We start from the raw sequence: 6948 nt of genomic DNA on the forward strand, positions 1-6948 counted from the left end.
TTCTTTGAAATACAGAGTTATCTTCCCGGAAATGACGCGTATATTTTTGAACGTTGATTAGAGCGGTTATCGAAACAAAGAAAATCCCAATGTAAGCTAAAGAAGATGTATCAAAGGGTGTGAATGATAACCAAAGTGATAACCATGAAGAGATTTTGAAGGACTTTTGAAAGGCATCTTATTACTACGATAAAGTTCTGTTTACTTTTTTATTTTACATGAATTGACCACAATGAGCAACGTAAATATAAACATGCAGTTACACATTAATGTAGATCAAGATTTCCTTCGGTTATTTTGCATTCATGAAAGCTAGAAAGGAGTTTATCCCATGTTTACCCCTTTATCCTGTGGATATGACTCATTGGATAAATTTTTCATAATCCACAGTTGTGACCTCACAATGGTTTTTGCGTTAGCGCGATGAAGTAAAATAAAGTGGAGTCCTATATAAAACAGTGTAAAACATTGGTTGTGAAGTATTAAACATGGGATAAAAAGAATCTCCCATGATTTGTAGTTGGATATGACTTTTATCCAACTCGTTGTGTGTTTTTATCCCCTCGCCAAGGCTCGGGGATAAAAAACACACAACTCGTTGGATAAAAATCATATCCAACTACAAATCATGGGAGATCCTATATATCTATATCGAATTTCATTAAAAATATTTATATCAGTAAATAGTACTATATAATAGTTAAATGAGTTTCACTTAAAGTTGCACAATAATGTCTATCAAACAAATGTAAAATTTAAGTGAGGAGCATACTTTTACTAATATTTAAATTTCTTTCTTACAGGATATGGTCCAGATCGAACTTAAAAGCAAAAACACATGTATCAGAGTAACTGGTGTCATCTCCAAGTTCAAGTGCATTTGTTGTTACAATTCAGCATTTCTCACATTCTAAAGGAAACTGGAATTTGAAAATCTACTGTTCGGTAGTTTTGAATATCATTCTTGTACATTGGAAATGGATTACTTCCTAACTCCTGACAGTCATGGATGGATACAAATCATACACTGTATGTGTTGCTAGTGAAGGACTTGCTGAACGTTAATAAATTTGATGAACCTTTTGTTACTGATGTGAGGAGAAACTGCTTGCTGAGCTGATTAATATTGAAATTAACTATAATAAATGATTATGTTTAAGCATACATGTATATTTAATTTGAAATTCCTTATGATAAATCTATGTTTAAATGTTCAGTGATGTTATTGATAGTTGTTCCTTTCTTGTGACATGGGTACCTTTGAAGTTAAAAATTTTGTTAACTATATGTACGTACGAGTGCATTAATATGCTGTACTTCTAGTAAACTTATCAAATACATTGAGTTTTCTTGTAACAGTTTATCATGTAAACAATTGTTCTGGAACCAATGTTGTAGAACTAAACATGTTAAGCAACTTAACACCTGAAGTTAAAATTTGTTTAGAAATGAGACGTGTTTAGAGCTAAACGTGTAAATAAAAAAGTGAAACAAATTATGTGTTTAGCTAAAAGTGTTTAGGGATTAAACATGTTTAGCTACTAAACACATGAAGTCTACGTGTTTAGAAATGAGACATGTTTAGAGCTAAACGTGTAAAAAAAAAAAGTGAAACAAATTATGTGTTTAGTTTTGTGTTTAGGATCTAAACACTGTTTTTACAGTGTATTTATGACGTATGTGTTCATAGTCAATATAGCTCAGAAAGATAGACCGCAGACTCTCACCATGAACATTTTTTGTGTCCTGGTTTAAATCGACCTGTTGGCATTTTTTTCTTCAAATTTTTAACCTGTATAAACACGAATTTAATTTTTTCTATACAGGCTTTTGCATTTTACTTCTATTTTCTTCCTTAAATGTATGTTTGCTGTGGACATAGAAACATTTATGGAAATGCAGATCATAAATTCTCTTTAATTAAACGCAATCAACCAGAACTATACCTCAGTGTAAGCACACTTTGTTCGAGGACACAAATCATTCACTTTGTGTTACTCGATACTGCAGGTGTCACGAAAAAAATCATGCCGAGCAAAAGTTGCTGCGTTTGTCTTTCAAGAACATCTCTGGGTAATAGTACTGTTGTTCCAGTGGGAGAGATACTGCTCTATGCAGAGTAGATGCAGTTCATTCCTAGGGAAAATTGTGTGCATTGGAGACATGTTATGCCAAAAATGCAGGAGGGTTTATTTACAGATTTAAAAAGAGTGTGGTAAGGTCAGTTAAGGTTTTATGTCCCGTTGCCATTACCCAGGCATTAAGTAAGGACTCTCATACAAAGGATGTATCTGTAAATACTGAGGGAGGGTCAGATGAACACACAATTGACTACAATAAAGTGATACACTGTAAAAAATGTGTTTAGATGATAGACACATTTCTAAGCACATTCTTGTCACACTTTTTTTAATGCGTTTAAATTTTAAACATGTTGAATTTCAGTACGCGTAATGGAAAGTGTTTTAAACATAAATACATACATGTTTAGAGTTTAAACGCAATTCTAAACACTTAGATTCGCGTTTAGAAGCTAAACACTTCAATGTTTTAAACAAGGATCTGCAAGAAAACCAAAATTGTAACAGGTGTGTCCGTTTCAAGTTTTATTTACTTCTAAACATCATATTAAAATGATAAAAAAAGGCCTAACACACAGTAAAGTGTTCTCACGGAATCATTGTCCAGTGGAATTCCTTTTACTTGTGAATGGTTTCCATTGTTTGTCACAAAGTCTTTTAGATGTTTTGACATATGAAACTATCTGGCATCTGAAGAGTTAGTAACATCCAAGTTGTTGAATTGTCTGCATTTTGTACCAGTAGCACAATACAAAGCAAATATATATGTAAAAGACTCCAGCTATGGTGTGCTTCTTGCAGTGTGATGCAATACGGATCACTATTTCAAATCCGTCGTGATGTAAACAAAGCAGCATGTTATCTGGATAATCTTGAAGGTATTTTCTACGGCAGTATAATTCACATCCATATATTATCAGAAATGAATTTTGTTCTTTCTCTCGGCTATCCAATTAACCTGTAAGAAAGGACGTACGTTGCATAAGTAACAGTATGTGCTCCTCACTGAACATGCTGAAGTTTTACATCAATTACTAAGCATATAAAAAATGTTTAAATAAATATTATTGCAACTATAGATTCAATATTTACTCTCATTAATGAATACATGATATGACACCGAAAGACATCCTTGATATAAAGTGCAATGTTATTTACTTTGCTCATCATGTTTATTTTATATAAAAACAAAAGCATACATACCCTATAGCAATAACAATGAGCCTTTCACATGTTTTTCACTATTTCTGCGGTGGTTGGCACTCAAATTCTCATCAGCTTTCTTGAAAACATCGTTTACTGTTTTGTTGTGATTTTCTTTGTTTCGACAACCGCACTTATTAACGTTCAAATGTGTATCATTTCCGGGAAGATAAATCTGCACTTGACCGAATTTAAAACAAAAAAACATGTTCAATATCTAAACGCGTATAGATTTTAAATACATTTAGATATCAGTGTTTTGTTTTTAAACACAATATCAAACACGTTTAGATCTAAACACGTAATGGAAGTGTTTATTTACTAAGCACATTTTTTACAGTGTATACATGAGAAACAAGAAACTACACGCATGTGGCCTAAAGTCAGCGACCGGAACGGATATCGATAAGCTTTTTCTAAAGACTGAAACCAATATCGGCCCTATAGGTCATCGCATATATTTACCTAGAAGTGATCCTTTCTCCACAAGAAAATACTGTGAAATCACTAATTTTCGTGGGGTTTAATTTTCGTTGTTTTCGAGGTACAAAGAGACCCACGAATTCATGATCACCACAAAATGTAAAATTCCATGTACATAACTACTCGACACTTCTCCAACCACGAAATTCAATCCCCACAAACCAATACTTTTTTCTCAAACCTCGAATATTTGACCCCACGAAAATATGTGATTTTACAGTGATGTATTAATGTGTGTATTCTCATTAGTGATAAAAACTAGGGATATTATAATTCTTCCATAAGATTTGATTATTTATCATGACTTACTCTGCATGAATAGTAACTTTACTGGATAAGTTAAGATAAGTTTTGTAAATGGTAAAATGATTTAATTGCTGGTGTGATCTGTCGACAGGGGATGCTTACTCCTCCTTGGAACTTGGTTCCATCTCTATTTTCAGCGTTTGGCTCTGATCAAAATGTGCATTATTTCATTGAATTTTGAGTCTGATCTCTGTTCGGTATCTTCACATTTCATTGCAAAATCAGAGAGAATGATATTCTTAAACAAAAGTATCACTAAACTGCATTGGATGAATTTTTCTTCTCTTCAAACAAGTAACTATTAAATGAATATGAATAAACAGAAAATATTTTAATGAGGCAAACTTTAAAAAATTGTTTGGTTGCCCGACCGACTAGCTAAAAATGGCCCGACTCGAATTTTTTTTTTTTGCATTCCGGATAATAGATTTTGAAATTTCAGCATTAATGTTGAAATTTTTTGGAAAAAAAATTTCACCTACCTACCGACCCAATTATTTTTATCTTGAGTCGGGAGAGGGCAAACAAACATTATTTTAAGTTGGCCTGACTTCTTTCTCGGATATCTTCTCTACACCTTCATTCAACTTTTGTTAACTAGTATTGAACAAAGCATCCTCATGCAGTTTGGATTTTTCTTACACATCGATGGGAGAGATGACCAAGATATGCGGTCAAAAGTTATACATAGAAATATGAAGAAAATATTAAGAATTACTTGCAGCATGGTTACATCTGGTTCTTTTGCAAAGTCACGTGATTATAGAATTTACAGGCGCGGACCTTGGATTTTGCGTTAGAGGGGGCGCCATTAGATTCCGAGGGGATTTGATACCATCTAGGTCCTTAACGATCAAGGACAGCGAAGCCCCCGTAAGCTCAAGAGAATAGGCAATTAAAAAAAATATTTCGACACAAAATAATTGTTATTTACCTGTTTCATATCGATGAATGCCATTGGAAATTATCTTAAATATTTTTGGGTTGTTTTAGAGGGGGCGCGCGCCTGGAGCGCTCCCGCCTGAATCCGCGCCTGATATAAATACATGTAGTAGGGTCATGCGTTAGCACGGCACTGTAAGCTCGCTCCTGGGGATTAAAGAGATATTAGTATTATAATGGCTAATATTGAAGTAATGGGGTGTAAGAAATTTGGGCTATACAGTTGTATTTTATTATTATATATGAATGCTTACCTGCATAATTGAATAAAGCACTAGAGAGCAGCGTTCCTATATAATATGTTGTATTCATATTTGAAGTCTATGTCCACACTTTGTATTTCATACAAATATACATCGACAATTGTTACAAACTTTTCAATTACAGAAACTCTACAGCGCCTAGATATCGAACTTTTGATACATAATCCTCCAACATGTTCATGTTCACCCTACAACTATAGTCCTGCTGGACACATCATTACTGGTGACGTCAATATAGTTAATAATGAGGACCTTAAATCACTTATTTTAAAAGGGCCAAAATTTACGGAACTCCAATCTTTCAACCGGCATCATAGTGTCACAAATATTATACATTCTGTGGAAAATTACGCCAGACGATGGGCCAAATATGAAAAAGAAGACCTTGACACTTTGTCAGAATGGATTAAAAGTATCAGATGGATGTTGAAATCTCGCATTAAGCAATTGAGGAGGGGGGGGGCAATATGAAAACCATCTATCCTTCTGTCTTCCACAATGCAGAAATGAAACAAGAATTGGATAGATTACACAATCAGTATGTACTGGTCCCAGCTAACAAAGCAGGTAACAACATTGTCTTTGTTTGTAAGACTCATTATTTCAACTGTAGTTTTAGAGGAACTAGGATTTAATTTTGCAAGTAATAATCCAACTTAAAATATATCCATAGCCCTTTTTAAGGAGGAAATTCTTCAAAATTCTATGTCAGTTTTAAATATTTTAAATATTCATAACAATCAAAATGAATTTGTATTACCATACCTATACTGGATTCCAAAACTATGAAAATCCTTACAAACAATTTGAAACAAAGATACATAGTGGGTTCCAACAAGCTCTTTTCTTTACTCCTCACTAACATATTTACAGCAATGAAGGAGAAAAATCAGAAGTACTGTACAACAATATATTCGAGAAGTGGTGTAAATCAGATGTGGATACTAAAAATTCCAAGGAACTTTTAGAAAATTTGAAATTACAAAATTTTATCAAAATCAATAACATTAAAACGTCACTTCGACTTTTTAACATTTTATACAACCATTCGAGGCTTTTTGACATCATAGACAGATGCTTTTTCAGTAAAAATGGAACATGTAAATATACTTACCTTGTCATTGGTCATTTGCAAAATTATTTGTTAGAAACATTTCGATTGTACACACAGGTACTCTAAAGTTGATATTTAAAAGATGCTTGAGCTTCTGATTGACAATATCTAATTATCTATGTAGGTAGAATTAAAACCACATACGAAATTAGACCGTCTTTATTGGGTAGGGAACAACATGAATAATTCTACTATCGTTTATTTTATATATATATTCAAGCAAATTTCTTCTTATCTGAATCTAAATGGTGGTTTCTCCTAGTTTTTATTTCATGTTCTGTAGGATATATCATTTCTATGCCAAATGTTAGATCCTGTATGAAGATTCTTGTCAATATATCTCGTCAAGATACTGACAAACAGTATATGACACATAGCAGGTCTGTAAATTTTGATACAGAATAAAGGTGATGTTACTACATTGTTTTTTGCATAACCCAGAACCCAATTTTCAAACAAACTTTTATTGAATTTTGATCGTTTGTTTATTGTTTAACGTCCCTCTCGGGAATTTTTCACTCATATGGAAACGCCACCACTTGGCGGTGGGAGGGGG

The sequence above is a fragment of the Saccostrea echinata genome, unplaced genomic scaffold, assembly GCF_033153115.1.
Source record: "Saccostrea echinata isolate AGI-Se365-2 ecotype Australia unplaced genomic scaffold, CSIRO_AGI_Sech_v1 ptg000001l, whole genome shotgun sequence".
NCBI classification, from domain to species: domain Eukaryota; kingdom Metazoa; phylum Mollusca; class Bivalvia; order Ostreida; family Ostreidae; genus Saccostrea; species Saccostrea echinata.